The following is a 22,187-nucleotide window of genomic DNA, read 5'->3' on the forward strand; positions in this document are numbered from 1 at the left end:
AATAAAAAATTTTACATCTTAAATCGATTTTAAAAATTTATTTTTGTTAAACATTGTAATTTCACTTATTGAATTACATGTATCTCAGTTATAGAAGTCGTATCTATCAAAACGCATACTACAGAAATAAAAGTCAATCCCATTGTAAAATATGTCAATAATAGAATATGTGGGGCTATTTGGGTTTCGCAAGGGGCTATTTGAGTCGTTAAAATTATATTTAATTCTGGAGTAAATGAGCTGTTAAATAACATAAATTGTGCTTCGAAGTTATCTGCAAGTCCCTTTAGGCAATCTTTCGCGTACAAATGTTTCCTACTAAATAAAATGTCCACTCACACCATGTTTAAAAAGTAAACAGAAACATGAGTTTCCATAGGCATTAAATGCATTTCCCACAAACAAACATTTTCTGACCAACAGCTCCAACACAAACTTCATGATACCAGCGAGCACATTGCTGACAAGCTATCCAGTCACCTTTCTTCAGTGATTCCAAGGAGTTATAACGTAGGCTACAAAAATTACACGGTGTGTTATCAGTTCCTTCGCAGTGCATTGATACTTCGTTTGGATCATCCTCAGAAGATGAATTTGTAGATATTTCACGTAAATCTTCAGCTGGACAGTGAACACTTTTTGCACTGGAATTTTTCATTAGTTTCTTGCATGGTTGTCCTTTCAATAGTTTTATTTGCCTCTTTGCTCTACAGTCAGAAATATTATCTTTTGATGTCAAAAGTCGAGATTTTTGTTTTCTGCTTCCTTGTTTTTTGTTACTATTTGTTTTAACTGGCGTTGAGAGAATTTGTGAAAAATCTGGAGACTTTGAAGACAACTGCTTTGTGGTTAAAGTTACAGTAGATATCTCGGAGGAATCACGATCTTTTTGTGTAGAAACAGATTCTCCAGAAAGTGGAGTCGATGGAATAGAGCTCTCTAGCCCAGGTGGTTCTTGCTGTGTGTAGAATAGTGTCGATGGTAAAAATTTCTTTTCAGGGACTATTTCAGGATTGTATGGATGTATTCCTGTACATTGAAAACCTTTTTCTGCAAGAGCTGGCGTTGCAGTTTTGAGCCAGGCCTTTTTGAACAGTTTCCCAAAATTGAACTTGCTGATTTTTCCACCTGGTTGGCTATGGATATACTGCGTGGCTTCAGCATGATAGTATGTTTTGAGAGTTTTAAACACAGTTCTGTCCATGGGTTGAAGCACATGAGTTGTGTGTGGGGGCAGACAAAGAAGTTCAATGTCATTTTTTTCACAAAACTCCAAGCATTCGAGGGAGCAGTGAGAAGAATGTCCATCCAGCACGAGAAGACATTTTCCGGGAACCCTAAACACATTAAAATGTTTTGACCAAAAGAGAAATATTTCCTCGTTTATGTACCCAGACTCAGACATTTTAACTACTGTTCCTGATGGCATGTGCTCGTTATACTCTTGTCGGAAACGAACACCCTTAAATATCACCATTGGTGGAATATACTGACCACTTGCACTGCATGCTGCAACTATTGTAACATTTTCCCCACGTTCTAAACTGCTGATAGATGTTACTTCTCTTTTCCCTTTTGGAGCTACAACTTTGACTGGTCTATTGTTCATAGGTAGGCCACTTTCATCAACATTATAAATGTTCTGAGGTTTACAGTTGACTCCAATTTTAAGAGTTGTAGTTTGAAGCAAAGAATAAAAGTCATTAACCGCACCTTTATTCACCCCTGCAGCACGAGCCTTTGAAAGTCCTTCGGGTTTTCTCAACGATAATTCAGGATGTCTTTTCATAAATGAAAGGAACCAATCTTTCCCTGCGATTCCAGATTCTCCCCATGGATGTTTTATACTATTTGACACAACATACTTGTAAACAGCACGACGCACTCCTTTAGAATCACATCCTAATCCTCGGTTGGATAAGTTTATCAGTCTCAAAACAAGTTCCTTCTCTTGTTCGTCACTTAACACTGTTGGGTGGCCAATTTTTTTCTTTCTTGAAAGATATTCATGGAGGTGATGCTCACTGTACGATTGTCGAAGTCTTTCTGTATACACACTTCTCCTCAAAGTTTCATATGGTATGCTGAAATGAACTGCTGCCGCTCTCACGCTTAAACGGCACTCCAAGACAGCTTTGGATGCTAAATTAAGCTGCTCACTTGTCCACTTTAAATATGCACCAGTCCTTTTGTAAGTGCGAACCATCTGAAAAAAGTGAGATAAAATTACATAATATGGTGTGCAACAAAACTTTTTCATATAAATGTAATATAATAAATATTAGCAAAAACCATCTTTACATTTAATAAATATATCCTTGGTATCAAAACAATCACTTCTGTGTTGACCCAAATAGCCCCAGAATAACTAGGTACTCAAATAGCCCCAATTAATTTAAATCACAAAATTAGCAAAATATTCAATTCATTAAAAATAATTCTTGCTATGAATATACTAAGAGACTCACAAATGCTTCTTCTTTCGTTTGACATATAACACTTACGATAAAGTTTCATGTTACACTTGGATATCACTATTTCCCCTGGTATTAAAGTTAGAGTTTAATATTTCAAGACAGTGAGATGATTACCTTGCGCCGTTCACCGCCCGTCCGTACACAAAATATCACATAACATCCGCACACAACATGTCCGTCTGCTCAGCACAACCTTCTTCTCGCTTCTGAAGTCCAGTCCGTGCCGATGATGCGCGGAGTTATTGCGCAGTAGCCGAAAGTCTTATTTCGACTCAAATAGCCCCACGACCCAAAAAGCCCCACCCTACCCTACTTTTGACGGATGAATTACATCTACGGTTTCGGCCGCGGCACTCAATTGTCGCCAGAACACAGGCCTGTGGTGTTCATGCAGGTCGTTCAATAACATTGAGTTGCTGTTCTTAAAACCCGTGTCCAAATCACGATTCTGATTTCGAGTGAATACTAACACTATATGTCTATAGAGAAAAACATGGAATTTTTGCAGCACTCATTTGGAAAAATATTCTGACGGGCGGATTAAGTTAAGTTGTAAATCGCTTGACCAGATGCGTGGCGTTGACGGACGAAAGGGTATCGGAAGGACGGAGGCGACTGGCTATTGTAATTCCGCCTTTAGATTGCAGTACACAGCTTATGGCACGCGTTGATGCCATATCCCTTAACAAGTTACGAATAACTTCCGGGGGATGTCCTCCTTTGGAATTCTGAGTGCACGAGAAGCATTTTAAAAATACATATATAAATAAAATAATAACGCTTATAAATCTGTTATAAACTGCAGATTTTTAAATTAAAACAATAATTCACACCCATCCATCGACGCGAATTCATACGAAATTTAAAATCTCAACTTGAAAAAGAAATAAATAATTTCACATCCTTTCAATTTTAAATACGTATGATATTTGGCAACAGCGCACTCAGAAACAAGGACAGCGCTTACGGCAGTCGGCGTGTGTTGGAAAGAGAGAGCAATCGCCCATTCGCTTCCACGCTGGATCTAATGAAAGTGGGACGCTTTATACCAGATTCTCCCCGCGTTTTAACAACTGCGTACCACTTGACATTTTTAGAAACTTTGGTGAACCACTAAGCACTAGGCCTACTTCATCTTTTAGTTTCTAATATATATAAGCTACAGTAATTTTTTTTTAATTTAGGAAATAATAAAATGTCTGTTGCAAAATGACAGTTTTATTTATAACGGATAACTCTGAAAACCAACAATTATAGACAATTAAAATTGAACATTACAAAAAAAAAACTTTCAAATTGAGTCAAAAATAAAGATTCATAAAAAAAAAGCTATTTATAGTGGGAGACTTGTTGCTGTTTGTCCATTATCAAACTTTCATTATCAGGGTTCACGGAACTTAACTTGATAGCATTTGATCGAGTACCACCTGCAACGTTGCCACGAACCACCACCATTAGTGGTACACGTACCACCGCACCGATTGGGAAACCCTGCTCTATACCATAGCTGTTGCACCCGCACTTCGTTACAGGCAGAACACGCCCCACCTCCTCGTTGGTATGCCACACCTCGAACGAAAAAAAAAAATCGAATAAATAATCAATAAATTAATCATTTAATCCACTTTTGAAAATTAACATATACTGGGAGAAATAACAACCAAATACACTATCTTTGATTCCACAATTAAGACTTCAAATATTCATTAATTTAACAAACACTGTGTCAATACCATGGCAAAGATAATTTCAGCAAGACTGAATCAAGATCCGAAAGTCAATAAAGTATCACATTATAATAGCCGTTGCCAGGATAAGATAGAAGAAAGAATCACCAATGCAATAGCCGTTGCCAAGGTACGATAGAAGAAAGCATCACCAATGCAATAGCTCTTGCCAAGGTAAGATAGAAGAAAGAATCAACAATGCAATAACCGTTACCAGGATAAGAAGCCAGCATTAACAACAACATAGCCGTTGTCAGGGTACGAAGAAAGTATCAACAGTGCAATAGCCATTGCAGTGAAGATTATCGAAAAATGCGATAGAAAATCGTTAAGAAATTAAAATTAAAAAAGTAAAACTAATTTTGAAAAAGTATTTTTGAGGTACAAACGAACACCCTCCCTCTGGAGAATCTAGTACCAAATTTCACGGCTATAGGCCTTACCGTCTCCGCGCTAAGACAACTACAAGTGGTCACACACTATTTAATTAATGCACACATGGCACACAACAGGGCACAGTCCGCCGGAAACAGTTTTAAGATATGAAGTATTCGAAGTTCAAAATCTAATTTCCATCACATTTCCCTATAAACGAAAGAATTTCCACTAATTGTTGAAATCAAACGTTGTTATTCCAACATAATGTACAAACGCATCAAAATGCATAACCTACGTACAACATAGTACCGTTTATAGATACTCTTCAGATTTAAGATTTTCTAAAATTAATTTAATACAAATCCCTGTCGAAACTTTAATTATTTGACATCCTTGGTCATACAGTTTAAGTTAAAAAGTAGATTACCCATAGAAACGCGTTACGAACTAAAATACCAAGATTTTCGGCGGATTAAATTATTTATAACAAAAAAATTGCAAAAAAATCCGCCAAATACATATGATTTTTTTTTCCTTTTTAAATAGATATTTTTATTTTTAAAAATATTTGCTTTCGAGAACGGGTGTTTCTAAGACACGTGCCGCGCTCCCTGGATGACCGCAGGACGTGACTCGAATAGCAGAATTGCACTCCTATCCCCCCCCCCCCCCTCCAACACTCACACACATCCCGCCGAACCTGTTTGTTACGCTGCCCACGCGACGCTCGACTACGGTCCCCGTTTATCTTCGCCCCGAGAGTCCTCTGCTCCGGGCCTTGTTAGCCGCATGTAGTCATGTCGGCTCACGTGATTTGTTCCAAAGTACTACCAGCGGCACCCATTTCCGAACTGTCACCTGCAAAGCAACACATGATGCTTGCTTACGCACACTTAAACCAAGGGCGTCGAGAAGGGAAAAAAAAAGGGGGGGGGGGGGGTAATATCTCCGGGGCACCGATGAGTTTCGAGATTTTTCATTAATCCATGAGTTGACCCTAATAGCAGTGAGAAATTACAAGTTTATAGGTAATAGACAAGTTACGTAAACCATGCAGTTCAAATTTACATTTATTTCCACGGTGATGTTTATTCATTATTATTTTTTTTAATGCGGTATTTTAAAAATTGTACATTAGTAATAGGGAAAGGGTCTAACCAGATTATTTGTCCACGGGCAGTTAGTTTTTCTCGATGGCCCTGAAATCAACCACTGTGGCAGAAGGATAAATACATTGACCACTTTGGCACTGCTCTTGAGAACTGTCGAATGCGAGACAAGTTACGTGACACAGGCTACAGCACCCTTACGCCACGATGGAACGTAGAGGCGCAGGCTCCAATGAGACCTGCCAACACACCTGCTCGCCCAGCTTGTATACAGAAAGCCTTGGAAGATCTTGTGGAATAAACGAACACACTATGCTTCGCGTAGAGCTTCTGCAATACTAGTTTGTGCAACTTGTCGAGTTCATATATTGAGGAAATACATTATTTTGTCCATGCGAGAAATAAATGTTTACGGCTGATGACTGAATGAATTATGGCTAAAGAGACCCGTCTAGTCATGGGTGCTAGTGATACGGGATGCTTCTAGCGCAGTATCCCCTTTAAACGCAAGGATGTGTACTGGCACGCAGTCTTATTTATGGCTTTATAGTGAAGTTAAGTCTAAGTCTTCTCTTACACTCATCATTAAATATACAAACTCACATTACATAACCTTATAATAATACTAAAACTTAACCTAAAATAAAAACTTAAAAACTAAAGACTAATTATAGTTAACATACATAAGAAATAAGAAATGTGATACCATAATAGAACAGAAAAGAACATTACACCTGTATCTAAACGAAAGTCTGCCTATGAATTAACCCGGTGTGGTTCTGGAGTCGTTGGCGACACTGAATGCTTTACTTTGCCACTTCGCGTTTAAACTTTACGAGTATTTCTTAGCTTTGCAACTCTGGGGGAGTCTATTCCAATCTTGTGACACAGATACGGTGAAAGAGTTGGAATAATACTGTGTTTTTTGGGCGGGAATACAAGGTTTAAAGTCCGATTTAGAGCATGTGTTAAATCTGATCACTCATTGCCACCTTTCGGTCGCACAAATAGTCTGGGATAGAATTTTTCAAAAGTTTGTAAACATGGTTAAGCGATTTTAAATTCGTCTTTCGTGAAGTCGTAACCAACCAAGCTGGTTATAATGTGCCGAAAAGTGATCACAAGATTTTTAAGTTAAAGATTGTTCTAAGACATGTATTCTATAAACATTGTAGCTTTGATGCCAGATTTTCTGTTAAATTGGCATACACTACTTCGCAATAGTCAATGATGGGCAACACAAGAGACTGCGCCAAGGTCAGCTTTGCAAGAAACGGGAGAAATTTCTTTAGAGGCGAACAGAATGATTTTCAGCACACATTAGTTACATGTCCAGGCCAAGGCAGATCTTTGTTAAGTAAAACGCCTTAGTTTTTACTTATTTTTTTAATGTTGTGTTTATGCCTGCCAGAGATATTCCTGGAAGTAAACCATAATCCAGTATACTCAACATATGTTTTCACCCGATTAATATTGACTGGGATTTATCTGGCCATCCTCGCATGACCATCCATCGGGATTTTTGTTATTTACAGCAACATTAGGCTGGTTTACAGGGACATATAAGTATACCAGGAAGTCGTTGGCAAACAGATGGTGCCTGCACTTGGCAAGACATTGATGAACAAGAAGAGCGGCGTCCCAGAGCCCTCTGCCCGCCTCGAGATCGACTGCCGTTTATTACAACGCACTGCTGGCTACCACTCACATAACATCGTAGTCACTGCGTTACATTTTCACAAAAATTGAAATAACACCCTATTTTAACCAGAATAATGTTGCAATTAACTGTGTTGAATGCTCTACTGAGGACTAACAAAAATAGTATTTGTTATTACATGTTTGTCATTCATAGCCATATTTATATCTGTAATGTTGATTAGGGCAGTTCGTGTAGGCTACTATGCCAACTACGAAAACCCGATTGGTAGCTAGCCAGAAGATAATTATTTCGTATTATAAACAAAGAAATTTTCTGGTAAACTATAAATTCAGGAGCCTTGGACAAAGCAGGTAATATGCTAATAAATTCGAAAATAATTGAGTGGCATTTCTATACATAGCGAGAGGTTTTATTATGGAAAGTTTCCAAGAACTGGGAGATAAATTAGTTTGCAACGATTGATTAGATGTATCTGTGATTGTAGAAAGTCCATGATGAATAATTTTCTGAACACACCAGATGCTGACACTATCAAAACCTTCAGCTCTGGACTGAATATGCACAATGGACTAATACAAGTATGCGAATTTAATGGGAGTGAAGTTGAACGTATCGAAATGGTTTGTCTACGCATTGTTCCGCGTTTACCAAAACCTAACCCATGGCATTTTCACTATAGAGTCTTTGACGAGCGACAAACGTTAATTGAATCAAGGGCATACATCCTTTTAGCATTCCTTACTACTTGCGTACATTTATTACAAAACTTTGTCACTTTCAAAACTAGCTTCTGTACGTAGCTTATTACGATGATGACGCTTAAATATAGAATAAGCACTGTCCCGATGCTTCATTAATATATATATTTTTTAATCAGTTGTAAGCCAAGTTGCTGGGGGGCTTTGTGACCCGTCTGATTTTCACCGAGGCTCCGGCATCATGAAGATTAATTATCATAGCGTTCAACACAAGGAATCAGCATTAATTATATCATCCCACGGAATATTTGCGCCCAAATCCTGCATATCTGTGTCATTTATTAATTTTAAATCTCTGTACTTAACAATTTTTGGTTTATGCTTAGGTGGATATATATAATATGCCGAGTAAACAAAAAAGGTGCCTTGAAATCCCTGAGACGCCAGTCTGGCAGTGAACCGTTACAAAGTCAGGAATATTAAATCTATCCTAGATTCAGATGTCGAATCTTGGTGAGTAGCCTCAAGAGGACATATAGTCAAATTTAAACCACTTTAAGTTATTTACGAGTGTCTGGGTTTGTGTTTATCGACTGTAATTTGAAGTTAAAATCGCCAATGATAATACGGTGCTCGCAGCTCGGAAGCGCTAGCAAGCGCATCTTCCGAGTTCTGACAAATCAGCTGTCCTCGGCGGACGATATACAGCACAGACTAAGATTTTTGTCAAGCTAAAAGTAGTTCAAGGGCAAGGTATTCAGGTTCCGCAGCATAAATTGGGTCAGATGAGAATAACATTCTGTTTGATGTCTCTTACAAAGGTAGCTATGCCTCCACCACGCTTATTCAGACGATCATTACAAACAATAGCGTAACCTTGGAGATTAACCAGGTTTCGCTAACAAGAATGACATGCAGGGACTTAATAAAGATCACGTGTTGACATGTGCAGCGAGGAATTCATGAGAACAACAGGTAAACGCTGAACGTAAACCTGTTTCCGCTCTTGAAATGACCGACCTACGCGTGATGAGGGTCAAGAGGGACGGCGCACCCCGCGGTCAGCGCTCAGACACACTTTTATACCGTTAGGAGAGGACATTGGGTTAGTACAAAAATGATGTACTCATCTATCGAATTGTTGGCACCAACGGTTCCTCAAGTATAATGGTATTTGATCTTGATGGCACTCGCAAAATTTTACATAAACCAGACACTATTAACACGGACTTTAACAGAAGGAAAAAATTTAAAAAAAATCATTACCAGTAATAAAATAGCTACCTATTCTAACCTTAACATGAAACATTACATAAACAACAAAAATAACACTGAGGGGGAAAAAAACAAACAAATCTGGTGATAAAATTAACCCTGCAATCCGCAGGGCCTCCGATTTTAATAAATAAAGACTACGTGTTCCCGTGTTCACACCGATTTTACAGTCTGCCATCCACACATTCTTCAAGCCGTACTTTTGGATGGCGGCATTCAACATGTACACCAATAAGGGATTCCTCCCGCTTTTGTTTTGTTGACCCAGGGCTCTTAAGTCGTTAGGCCCTGCTGCCCTGAGGCCACCTAACTCCCTAGCTCACCCAGCTAACCAGACTGGGTCCTTGCAGCTTCCAAACACACTAGGCGACCAGACGTGTCGCGCGACCTCAAGGTGGTCGCAGCTGCACACGCGACTTGGTCGCCTAGTGTGCGGGAGCTGTTCGTCCGTACACCTTATCGGCACTGCTGGCACCTACCCCGATCCACCACACCATTCTGGGACCCCTCAGTCACCCAGAAAACACTTGGTCCGGCGGAGGCCTATCCAGCCTCTCCTAGCTGTCCAGGTTAGTGTCACCACTCACCACGTCCGCTCTTCACAGGGCCAGGTAACCCTCCGAGCTGCTCCAAGGATAGGAACACCACTACCAGGCGCGAGACCTACACCAATCCGATCCTGGGTCGACACAGAATACCTCAGAGGTTATCCATTCACTTCAAGGATCAGCCCGCACTACTACCAATTTTTAGTGGCGCTAGCAGGGTTCGACTAGAACTAACCGCCAGTGCCGTTGCCAGATACGCAGGAGGACCTCGGCATGCGCCTGTCACTCCCCGACCCCCTGTACCCTGGCCGAGGGTTTGCAGGCGATTAAGGCTCGGGTACGCATGGCCCCGCCAACAGCGTTCTCACCAGTGTTGTTAAGTAACGAATTACAAGTAATCGGATTACTTGTAACGATTACTTTTCAAGTAATTTATACTTGTAACGAATTACATTAAAAAAATGTAATTCGTACTTGTAATCGGAATACATAACATTAATTGTAATCTATACATTAAGGTAATCGATACTTTATATTTACTTGCCGTTACTTTTATTCTCGGAACGTATAATGAATACAATTATGAACAAGAAGATCATACACTTTTTATTAGTAAAGTTTATAATTTTACGCTTGTAGTGCTACGATCGTATACACAACATCTATGATCAAAAATGAACAGCCACAGTGACTTGCAGTGTCTCCAACATTACCCTATCCTAAAATCTGCATTTTTAAAATTTAACACATCGCTGCCGTCAAGTGCTCCCGTTGAGCGTCTTTTTAGTGTTGTTAAAGATGTTTTGGCCATTAAGAGAGGGAATCTATCTGATGAGAAATTTAAAATGCAATTCTTTTGTAAGGTAAAATCCAAAATTTAAACAGTGTTACTTTTATTACAGGTAGCTACTTGTATGAAGTCTTTTGATGTTATTCAAGCAAGTTTGTCCTCAAATGATATTCATTTAATTAAAGATAATAAATTTAATCATTATATGAAATCATTTTTATAACAAAACATATATGTATGTGTATTGATGTAACAAAGTGTAAAAAAAAATTGAATCGTAGGTCAGTTTTAAAATGGTAGCGGAAAGTAATTGTAATTGTATTTGTAATTTTACTGATTACTTCTATGTAAAGTAATTTTTACTTTTAATTAGTTACATTATCACTTTGTAATTGAGGCCAATTACTTTTTCCGAATACTTTTAACAACACTGGTTCTCACTCCTCTCCTTTCCCCCTTAGCATTTGGCTCTTCACGGCGAGACAGGCCTTTGGGACCCGACACCACCAGGGCTCAGTAGTCGAACCCCACAGAAAGGTTTCAATTTCCTCAAGGAAAAGGAGGCGCGATGATTGAGTGGCCAGTACACTCGTCTCCCACCACAGCGATTTGGGTTCAATTCCCGCTGGGGTCGAACCCGGACGTTGCCTTGGCCTGTACTCTATCTGACGTCAGGTCTTCAGGAATAGTGATTCCTGTCTTCGTGCCGAACACCTCACTTCGCTGCCGATTGGACACGAACTTTACGGTTAGTCAAAAGTCTTGCCGCTCTTTTTAGACGATCAATGTCATCAATGGTGATGTGCGTAGCTTCAGTTTGTTGTGAACCACGTTCAACACCAAAGCATCAGTGTTTCTCTTACGTTCCGTTACTCCAAAAACTCTTGAGACTCGGTCGCTGCTCGTACTGCTCGAGCTCATCCTGGGATTGGAACAGGTCGCGTTTTGCGGTTTGTAGTGAGCCTTCTTCTCACCCCATCGAGCAGTTTTCTGATTTCCTCCACGTTGAAGGACATACTGTCCTCGAGTTCACGGATAACGGGCTCCGATACAGCGGCAGTTACGGCGTCGGCAATCATACTCACTATGAGGAGCTCCTTGACCCGCTCTTGCGCTAATAGCTCCAGCTGGCGCATCTCCACTGGTTTGGCGGCCATGGCAATGTTCTGAACTATACGAGAAGAGACAAACTAAAAACTTCTACAGTAATACAATGTTTACACTTATAAGAATGACAATTTGAACAGACTGACACATTTAACACCTTTCCGATTAGCCCGAAAATTACAAAGGAAATCAGCAATATTCACCTACACGAGCCATAGAAAGCAAACTTTTCACCAGTCTACCCGCTGCCCGCCATATGTTCACACTAAAGGGCAACTATGGAATGCGAGTGGTAACCTAACACTATATGGCGGAGAAATGGTGTAATTTGAGTCCCTTTAATGCTTGCAAAAATATGTACCGGATGTTCCAAATCTAAAAATAGTTTTGAAAACATGTTTTAGCCATTTATAATCTTCTAAAAATTCAGTTTAAAGACTGAATACGGAGACATATCTACCCATACGCCCGAAGCGTTTTTTTTTAATGCTTTTCGTAAAATGACACCAATCTGATATCTTGAAAAGTTTTCCAATCGCGTTTTTTTCTTCTTCTGAGGCTGTGTCCAAGTAGCCGTGGCCCGCCTAGCGTGTCGAGTGATTCCAAGCGCAAGGCTCCAGACGAGGTCGGGGGAATGCCTGCACATCGTGGGAAAGGCACGCGGGTCCGGTCGGCGCGGCTAGGAATAGCCGCGCGAGGGAAGGCGGGGGCGTGCGTGACGCGCGGCGGCGCGAACATCCGATACTATCCGCGCGGCACGACGGCTAGTCAGCTATCCGCAACGGGCCGTGCGCGTGGGCACGCCACACTCGCTGCCTGCGCGACACTGCACATCCGCGTGCAAATAAACATCTTTACAAAGTTTTAGTTATGCTTCCTGACAAATTAAAAACAAAAAAGAATTCAAATAAAAAAAATATGTAAATCTTTGGATCGATAATTCAACTGATAAACTGATTTCTTTAATATTTAACAGGGTGGCCACTCTTCTGGGATAATAAAATTACTGGTTTTTTCCAGGTTTTTTCAAGGGTGGTTTTTATCAATATTTGCATACAATTTGCATTTTTGTTACACAAAGCACACACAATATGTTTTATTGGCGTTAAACAATAGACAACTTACCTATAGGCTTAAAAATTAAATCAATGAACTTGCTTAAAACAAAACCTACCACCAACAAAAAATTTATAATCTCACGTCACAAAAATTACTTGACACCAAACGCACGTGTTTTGCCTCTCTTGCGTGGCTGGCTAATGCTGTTCTTCCCATCCATGCTACCGATATTGATTTTAACATTACACAAATTGCAAATAGCGTGTGTCCTGCACTTTGGATCTTTCTCCACCCATTCAAACTCTTCCGTATATTTGCCATTGTACGTGGTGACCGAACTCGTTGACATTTTGATAGTCTGCGCCAATTACATGTTAGATTAAAAAATTCAAAACAACGTCCCACACAACTAAACTTTTAAAAAAACTCGAGAAAAGTATCCGTGATACCGTGACGCAACAACATGAGCGCAAAGTAGAAACAAATATACATACAAAACTAGTGCTACCAACATGCCGTGCGAGAAATTACTACCACCCTACAACAACATTTTCAGCCAAAATGCTGTTGCTTTTGAATACAGAAACATAATAAGTATGGAAGTCTGAATTGTTAACGGTTTCTTACGTACTACAAAAGTTTTTAAATGCAATATGAACAAATTAACTTTCACAAAATATAGCACACGAGCACGCTGTCGTGCTTCGACGGGTGGTGAACGTGATCATTTAACAGCCGTATGTTATTGCGATCGTTACTTCATAAAAAAATTCCCGGTTCTAATAAAAATTCCTGGTTAATTCCAGGTATTCCTGGGTTTTTTTTTAAGAAATCCTGGCTATTTCCCGTATTTCCCGATTTCCCGGTTGGCTGGTCACCCTGTTTAAGTAGTATTTATATACTGCTATAACTTATATAATTGTATTTTTTTTCCCTTTAAAAATTAATTCGACTTTATAAAATATATACTGAAACAATGTTATACTTTATTTTGTATTTAGATTAATTACTCTTAATTTCAACTTTAATGCAAGTATTCTTAAGTATTTCTTTTATTTATTTGTCAACTGTTAACTTTTTAAAATGTTTACATCAATGACAATGTCGCACGTAGATTAAAGTGACAATAGGTATGCACTCACACGCATGCTTGCTTTGGCTAAATTTCTTTTTTAATTTAGTGAATTGTCAAAATTGTAAAAAAAAAATCAAATAAAAAATGAAAATACACAAGTAGTGTCCTGCCTGGATGGAACGAGGCTGACACACAGGAGCCGGCTGCCCCACCCGGGGGACAGACCTGACGTTCCGACCAGCCTGGAGAATGCGTGAAGAAAGGAGAGGTGGGGTGCGGAGCAGCGACGGAATGAATTGGTGGGGGAAACGGGAGTACCCCGAGAAAAATTACAGGCCACGGCAACGTCTGTGAAAAATCCGGGTTCGACCCCACCGGGACTTAGAGCAGCTACGTCGATTATCGAATCATTTTATTAGCAGACTGAAATTCTGAACTATATAATGAAACGGCTCCGATAAACGCGAAAAAGATTTGAAAAAAATACTAAACCCTGCTTTGGACCTGATTTTTAACAAGGAATTTTATTTAAAAAACTGCCCATCTTGTTCACATTAATTACACAGTTTCCTTTTGGCTGTATGAACTTTGGTTCGCACCATCCGCAACAGATGGCAGCATCGTGTTTACATATTTCTATTCCATGCGACTTCCGTTCATTCACGAAATTACTGTCAGTATACCGAACGCTAGGATGTTACAGATCAAGAATAATTTTTGTATTCAAAAATATTACGTCAAATACAAGAAGTTTGGGCAGTTTATCATTCCCAACATGCAAAACTGTCTTTGAGGTTTGTGATTCCCGATGTTGTAACAACTAACTTTACATCACTCAAAATAACACACTGCCTTCACAGATTTTTTTTTTTTGCGTCTGCCAATGGATGTACCTGTTACGGAAGTCTAGAAACAGAGCACTCTCACTCTGCACAATATACACGTAGTCCACGAAAAATAATTTCTTAGTGCTGCTCTATGACCTAAGATGAAACTTTGTACCTATGTTAACTATTTAATTATTTTGTATCGTAACACGTACAACGTAAAGAGTCTTACAGATGTTAGCTAAATAATAACAATAATAAGTAAATCCAATTTTTAAGAAAAAAATAGCTTCATGGTACACACACGACTGCAATAAAGAAAGTAATGAAATGTTAAAGTGAAATATGATGCAAACATATTCGCACAATTGTAACAAACACAGCACAGAGTTTAGTGTCGTCCGACTACTTCATTCTTCACTTCCGCGCGCGGCCGGAGAAAGCTCAAAGTGGGGAAATGACGGCACGGCCGTAAGACCCTGGGGAGAAAGAGAATTGGGGGGGGGGGGGGGGGGCATTACAATAATTAGCCGCATGGCTCACGACGAGGGCGGGCATGATTCCCCCGGGCTCAAAGCTCGCCCGGTTAGCCATGCACGAGCCCTCACGCTCCACTTAGCCTGCCGGCGATACCAATCCGCAGACCACTTCACCCCCCCCCCCCCACCACACTCCCAGAGCCACGCCCCCAGAGACGACGTCACGTCTGGCCTCTATCGGACAACCACAATCGCACGACTGTACAGGCGGACCTTTCCACCGCGACCATAACTTTCATATAGGCTTATAGGCAAACACCGAGGAATTTCGCATGCTTATTTCACTACAGGTTACCACGTGTATGTTTTTGTGACGTCTTCAATTGCTCACGCCCTCAAGGCAGCCCACTCTAACAAAGAACAGAACGGACGAATCATTCAAAACTAAAATGTGTTCACAAGACGCCAGCAGCCATTTAACAAATGCCTAAGGCTCGAGCCAACACAGCAAACACAGCAAATACGGGTTTCACCTCCTAGTACTAACTGAAATTAGCGAACTCCCTCCAAGGCGGGTGTCGCATCATGCATTCTGCCGCTGTGGCTCTAACGTCTGCAGCTTTTTGGCTGAATATTCTTTCGAACGCTTTTATTAATCTCTCTCAAGAATGCACAAAGTAAATTGATCATAATCGAACATGTAAACAGTCGAACTAGAAGAAATCACCGAGTAGAAACTGGCAACCGCTCCGGTTCAACCGCATAGTGTGACACCGGCCTAAATGAGGAAAGCCAATCAAAACAGTTACAACGATCGGAAAAATCAATAAGACAACGTTGGATTTGTATTCCTGCATTTTCTGGGCGTGTCTGCATCATTTTCGTGCTCTAGTCTACATTATACTTGCGACGATTCCAAACTGTTCACTTCGCGAGTTGTACAGATAGTATCGTTGAGAAATCAATTTCCACAGTCCTGACGTTGTTTAAAAATTGAGACCACAATTCTGCGTTGCTATTAACCCTCGTAATGCATTTGTTGATTTCTTTCCCCTAAGTAATTTTGATTTCAACACTCATTACTGGGAATTTTTTTTTCAGTCGCTAACATGATTTGAAATAACTTAAAGTTGACCTTTATTTCATCACATCCCTTCACCCCTCATGGTCTGAAGTGACCACGTTATAGACAGTTGTTAGCCCTAAAGTTGGACTCTCAATGATCCGTCCGTCCGTCCGTCCGTCAATTCACAATGATCCGCACGTCCGTTAATTTCTCTTTTAAATGTTTCCAGCCTGACAATCGCGTACGCTAAGCGCTTATAAATGATTAAACAAACTCTAAAATCTTTACTTTAATTTATTTTCAAACCATCTAGCATTATTATATACTTTGGTGTCGGGCAATTTTTGTTTCAAAAATCAAACATAAAAAGTGTTCATAGGTAAGTTAAAAACACAATACGGAAAAATCTAAACAAATAAACAAACTAAAAAACCTTTTGAAATAAAGGCAATACTTTTCAGGCATTTTTGATTTTATAATTTAATCCGTCCGTCGAATGTTAAAGCTGGGCAGGGTTTTGACGGACGGATGAGACGGATCATTGCTAGTCCACCTTTACTCATTCATTTATTCACTACGTTGTACATATGTTGCCAACACCGCTGACGAGATACACACACGACACACCCATGCCCATGGTGGAAAGGACAGGCGAAAACCCAACTCGTGCTTTACTGCGCAAGACGTCACCATGGCTGTCGGCAGCGCGCGGTCATAGGAATACTGCGCCGGCAAGGCTGACACACAGTTTTTAAAAAAAATTAACAGTAACAGTGGGTCGCGTGTACAAGATTTAACCGTCATGTTTACGGACATACTGATCCACAACTACGAACACGACTGTCGTAGGCACAGGAGGGAAATAAATAAAATTAGTTTCTGTTACCTATGTACGCATGGAGCATAACAGGGTACCCTTTCGACAGGAATTGAAACAGTTTATATTTGTTTATCATATGGTGGTAAGATATTATCCAGATATAAATTGTATCAGGTAATTCTTACTTTAAAAATTAATCAAAGTTTATTTAGATACGTGATTCAAGTACAAAAACTTTTTTTTTAAGGTTCCTTAAATATTGTTTATAAAATTTTAGCTCAACTTACCATAACTTAATATAATTTAAGAGCTGAAAAATAGTGTTAAAATAGTGTTAAAAGGCTACTACTGGTCAGCTGTTGTAAGAGAATCAATCATAAAATAATTATTTACTAACACATCGCGAAATTTCATTGGCTAAAATTAACGCATAAGAATTCATTCGCCAACCGATTCCGCAAAGGTCATGTGCATGGCCTTCTAAGCACTCGCACATTCTTTACGGAGATTTCGGAGAAATGCTACTTACTGTAGCCGTTACTATGGTACGACTTCCGGAAAACTTTATATTGTTTTTTCGTTTCATGGTCCATACACACGAAAGCCATCGTCCACACAAAATATTAAATATATATATATATATATATATATATATATATATATATATATATATAATTTTATGGACCCTATAACCGCCGTAATTTTTCACAAATCACTTCCAAACTGATACATAAAATATAGTAATTAAAAATCTCGGTCGGATTCATTAATGGGAAATATCCTACCAAAAGGGGTATAAATTGAGGAAGATTTTTGAAACAGAAAAATCGCTGGAACTCCGATACTACGACGAATATCACATCCGTTTGAACATATTATAACTCGAAGGATTAATGCCAAAAACATTTATTTAAAAAAAATTTAATACCAACCATAACTGCAAGGGTTGTAAAAAAAAACAAGGATTAGAATTCCCTTGTAGGCACTCCATCGAATCCAATCAGATTGTTTGTAAATCTTATTTTTATCTAACACTGTTAACTGAAACAATCTTTGATAATACAAACCATTATTAAAAGGGGTTGAAAAAACCTGGGAGGTGGAATAAGAAAATAAATAAAACTTCCCTACTAAGTACACTATAGAATCCTATCTTATTTTTGTTTAACTTTTTAAATAATGACTAAAACATTTTTAAATAATTTTTTAGGTAACCAACCATAACTGAAAGGGGTGGAAATAAATGTTGAAAGTAAAAACAAAATCATTTTTAAAATGAATATACTATCAAATCCTTTATTATTTATGGTATATGTTTTAAACGTTATCTAAAAATTGTGCCAAAACAATATTTTATGAAACTTATTATTACAGTAAAACAGGTTTGAAATAATAATAAATATAAAACTTCCTTAGTATTAAATTCGTTCGAATTTATTTCAAACCATCTTAATATCGTAAACCTTGGTGCAAAGCCAATTTTTATACGGCCACGTTATTAATGCAAGGAATAAAAAATATGATTCCATGTATTTAATTAAACATAGCTCACAAAAAAAAAAGTTGGCGAGTGTTTCAGTATTCGCCAGAGATGTGTAACATATGCCCTGGTAACGAGCAAATTCATGTTTTATCATGTTGCAAATACCCTTATAATGAAACTCGGACACGAACATTTACGTAGAATTCTTTAAAACAATGCCGAGCGTAATAAATATACGTGAAATGTGATAATTTTATTAGCAGACAAAAATTTAGACATAAATATTGAACTATATAATTAAACGGCTCCGATAAGCGAAAAAGACTTGAAAAAATACTAAACCCAGGGTTTGAACCTAATTTTCAACGAGGAATTTCATTAAAATACCGCCCATTTTGCTAAAATTCATTAAACAGTTAATACTTTAAAATTTCCCTTGGGCTTTGTGAATTTTGGTTCGCGCCATCCGTTGCAGAAGCGCAGCACCATGGTTACACATTCCAGTTCCATTCTACTTCCGTCCATTCGCTAAATTACTCCTACCTAATGCCGTATACCGAGATTTAATATGTTACGCATAAAAAAATCACAAAAAAAATGGGTTTCCGTGAGCACGTGACGTAACTGAAATGGAGTGAGCTCGGAAGACGAACTCCAGCTACACAACCAAGGTGACGTGGAATAGAAGGTAAGGGGCCCTCCCCCCACCTCTCAAACACACACACACGTACATATATACAATACATTCGACCCAACTGGATGAATGGCCCTGCCTTGGTTCCGCAGCCGATGGGGAGTGTGAGTGACAGGGGCTTTACTAGAGTAGTGTGTGGAGCTGGAGGGGTGGGGGAGGTAGAAGGCGCTGTACGCGCACAGCTGATCGATTAATCCCCGTTCCTTTCCTCCGGACGGATAATTGCCCTGGAAACGAATGACAAGTCCCCCTCGATGGGAGCAGACCACTGCGAAGGTATTTCCTGTAATTACTTCGCCTTGCCGTTTCAATGTATTCTGCAAGGGGAAATAATTCGGGGAGCTGGTGAAGTGACAGAGGGAGGAGGGAGGAGGAGGGCGGAGGAGGTAGGAGGGAACGTAACGGTCTTCTCGTACCCTGATGATTAGACACTGCAATGGCTGAAACCAACCCAATACGCTAGATAATAATATTCTCGATTCACAACACAAGCGAAAAAGTGAGAAATAATCTAGCGGCAAGGTGTGTTTCTAAATTATGATTTTTATTATCTAGTGAGACACATTTTTCACTTTTATAAGGACTTTTAATTGGTGGAAACTTTTTGAACAATATACTGTCGATCTTGATACTGGGCATATCTTCTGTCTATTAGACTGGCGTGACAGCAACGCCAGAATTTCGCACAAGCATCTTGGACTTTTCCGGTATATTTATCTAGCCCATTTGATTTAAATGCATTAAACATAAATAGCTTCCGGCAATACTCCGAGTAATATTCTTGTTTTGAATTGGCTAGCCGTTGAGAATCATCGTTATCAGATTGGATTAGGATTTAGTTTAAACTGTTTAATTTTTTTTTAACATGTTCAATTACGATTTGAAGTTTTGCTGTAACACATTTGTAGAAAAAAAAATTCTGGCTCTGAATTAATGAAAGGATATCCCAGATGATGTACATGTAATTTTAAAAGATATCACTTCAATGGTACAGGTCTTTTGATTTTGAATAGCCAGTTAAAAGTGAAGTTTATAAAAAAAATTAGCTTATTCAAAAATGATTTTTGGAACGATTTGCTCGGAAAAGTCAGCAAGGATTGAAACCGAAATACTTAATATTATTTTTAATGGCTTTTGTGACATACTAATTTATTATCGCTTAATATTGAAAATTTGCCTTCATTAAAGACACAGATCACACATCAAGAGATTTCAAAGACCATAACATAGTGTGTATTGACAGTATTATTACAGTTGTAATAATTTCCAAATATGAATTCAATAATTAACACGAATGACTTTGCGGGATAAATAATTTGTAGAAGCAAGTCACTATTAATTTCAGGCATTTGATAAAAATATATATCCTTTCACGAAGCCAAATAATGAATATTAATCGAAAAGAAAATGGTTATGGTGTAAAAACTATTGATACCGAGATGTTTTTCAGTTCACAAGGATGTTTCGTTTGATCGCCAAATAAACACTACAAGGGTCCTATTTTATTAAAGTCAAAAAGGAATTAACATTTAAACCATTTTGTTTGACTAAATAATCCTGTTAAGATAACTCACTAGGAATTAATTTTATTTATTAATTTTAGCTATGAAATGCATTAAACGTATTTCCATTTTTTTTCGAAAATGATTAAAAAGTGACAGGAACTAACAGAACATTTAGCACAGCGGGCAAGACCAAATACTAAACTCCCAACCACGCGTGTTATGTGCATGACCATTTATACCGAACAAAAAAACAGACATACAAGAAATGAAGTTAATAAAGTTTCAAAATACTCTCTATATCACCACCTCTTTCCTGTGTTCCATACAAGTCGTCAAAGGCATAAATGCAAAATATTGTTACTAACGCAGACAGGACCGCGACACGCGCCAGGTTCAGTGCTGGCTGGCGGCCCTGCCAGGCCACTGGCGTCACGCGCCGTGTCACGTGCGGTCCACTGACCTAAGGCATTCCACGCGCGCCTGGCCGGATTACAAGGGTCGTCGCTAACCCTCTCCCCCCACACAAAGTCCTGCCTCGGCGCTGTTATCTATCGCTGAGCGGTGTTGGAGAATTCCGCGGGTCGCCGCGCGAAGTGGCGTGAACAAGCGACGCTATTATTGATGTTTCGGGCGTCGGGTCGGCCTGGGATGACGCGACTCATCACAGCCACTCTCGTCAGTTCTGGAAAGACAACCTACCAGTACTTAAGCAGCGACGTCGGCCTCCGCGAGAGTTCCGCGAAGTGCCGCGTGAGTGCCGAGTACCGAGCGAGTTCCGCGACAGTTCCGGAGTTCCGAGAGTTACGAGAGTTCCGCGAGCGGCCGAGACTACGTGTGTGGGCAGGCGCGAGGAAAGGGGAGATCCACTGTTGAGCCTAGCTCCAGTGAGAAGTGCAAACTGTGGAAACTTTACACACAGTGAGTAACTTGTGAATAAACATTTTTAATTGACAGTGATTTGTGATCGGACATTTTTAAGTACAATTATTTATTATTGATGTAAATATTAGTCATTTATAAAACTGTAATAAAACTTAATTGGGATATCCCTTAGGAACCCAGTCACCCCCCCCCCCCCCAACCACACACACACACACATTAAATCGTAACAATTGAACTAACTAAAACAAGTCTTGGTAAAAGTACAATAACGCAATAGTATTGTCCACTTTGTTGGCTGTATTGAATCATGTGTGTAGGTCGAGGCTGAAACTTATCGGAAACACAGATTCAGTGTTAACTCGAGTATCTGCGAGTAAGCATCCACCTGCAGGGTAGAATAAGCAAGACAAGAGAACGAATGGTTGTTGAAAGGAAACGCTTCATCCGACTACATGCAGGCGGAAAACACAGTAATACCACGAACATCAATACGCCTAGCTAAAATTATCACACGATATAAAACTA

The 22,187-nt window shown here is 39.3% G+C and overlaps 1 protein-coding gene across 3 annotated transcripts in view; it reads right to left on the bottom strand.

Moving 5' to 3' along the window:
* Positions 1-22,187, bottom strand: part of LOC134546249 (SNF-related serine/threonine-protein kinase) — a 229,866-nt gene that overhangs the window by 76,952 nt on the left and 130,727 nt on the right. The window contains exon 1 of one of the 3 annotated variants that reach the window (XM_063388941.1): positions 9,915-9,934. The exons of the other annotated variants lie outside the window; for them this stretch is intronic. The gene's annotated coding sequence lies outside the window, so the exon portion shown is untranslated. Of the gene's footprint in view, positions 1-9,914; positions 9,935-22,187 lie in introns of those variants that run through there. 3 annotated transcript variants of the gene reach the window in all.

The sequence above is a fragment of the Bacillus rossius genome, chromosome 1 (assembly GCF_032445375.1).
Source record: "Bacillus rossius redtenbacheri isolate Brsri chromosome 1, Brsri_v3, whole genome shotgun sequence".
In the NCBI taxonomy this organism is placed as follows: Eukaryota; Metazoa; Arthropoda; class Insecta; order Phasmatodea; family Bacillidae; genus Bacillus; species Bacillus rossius.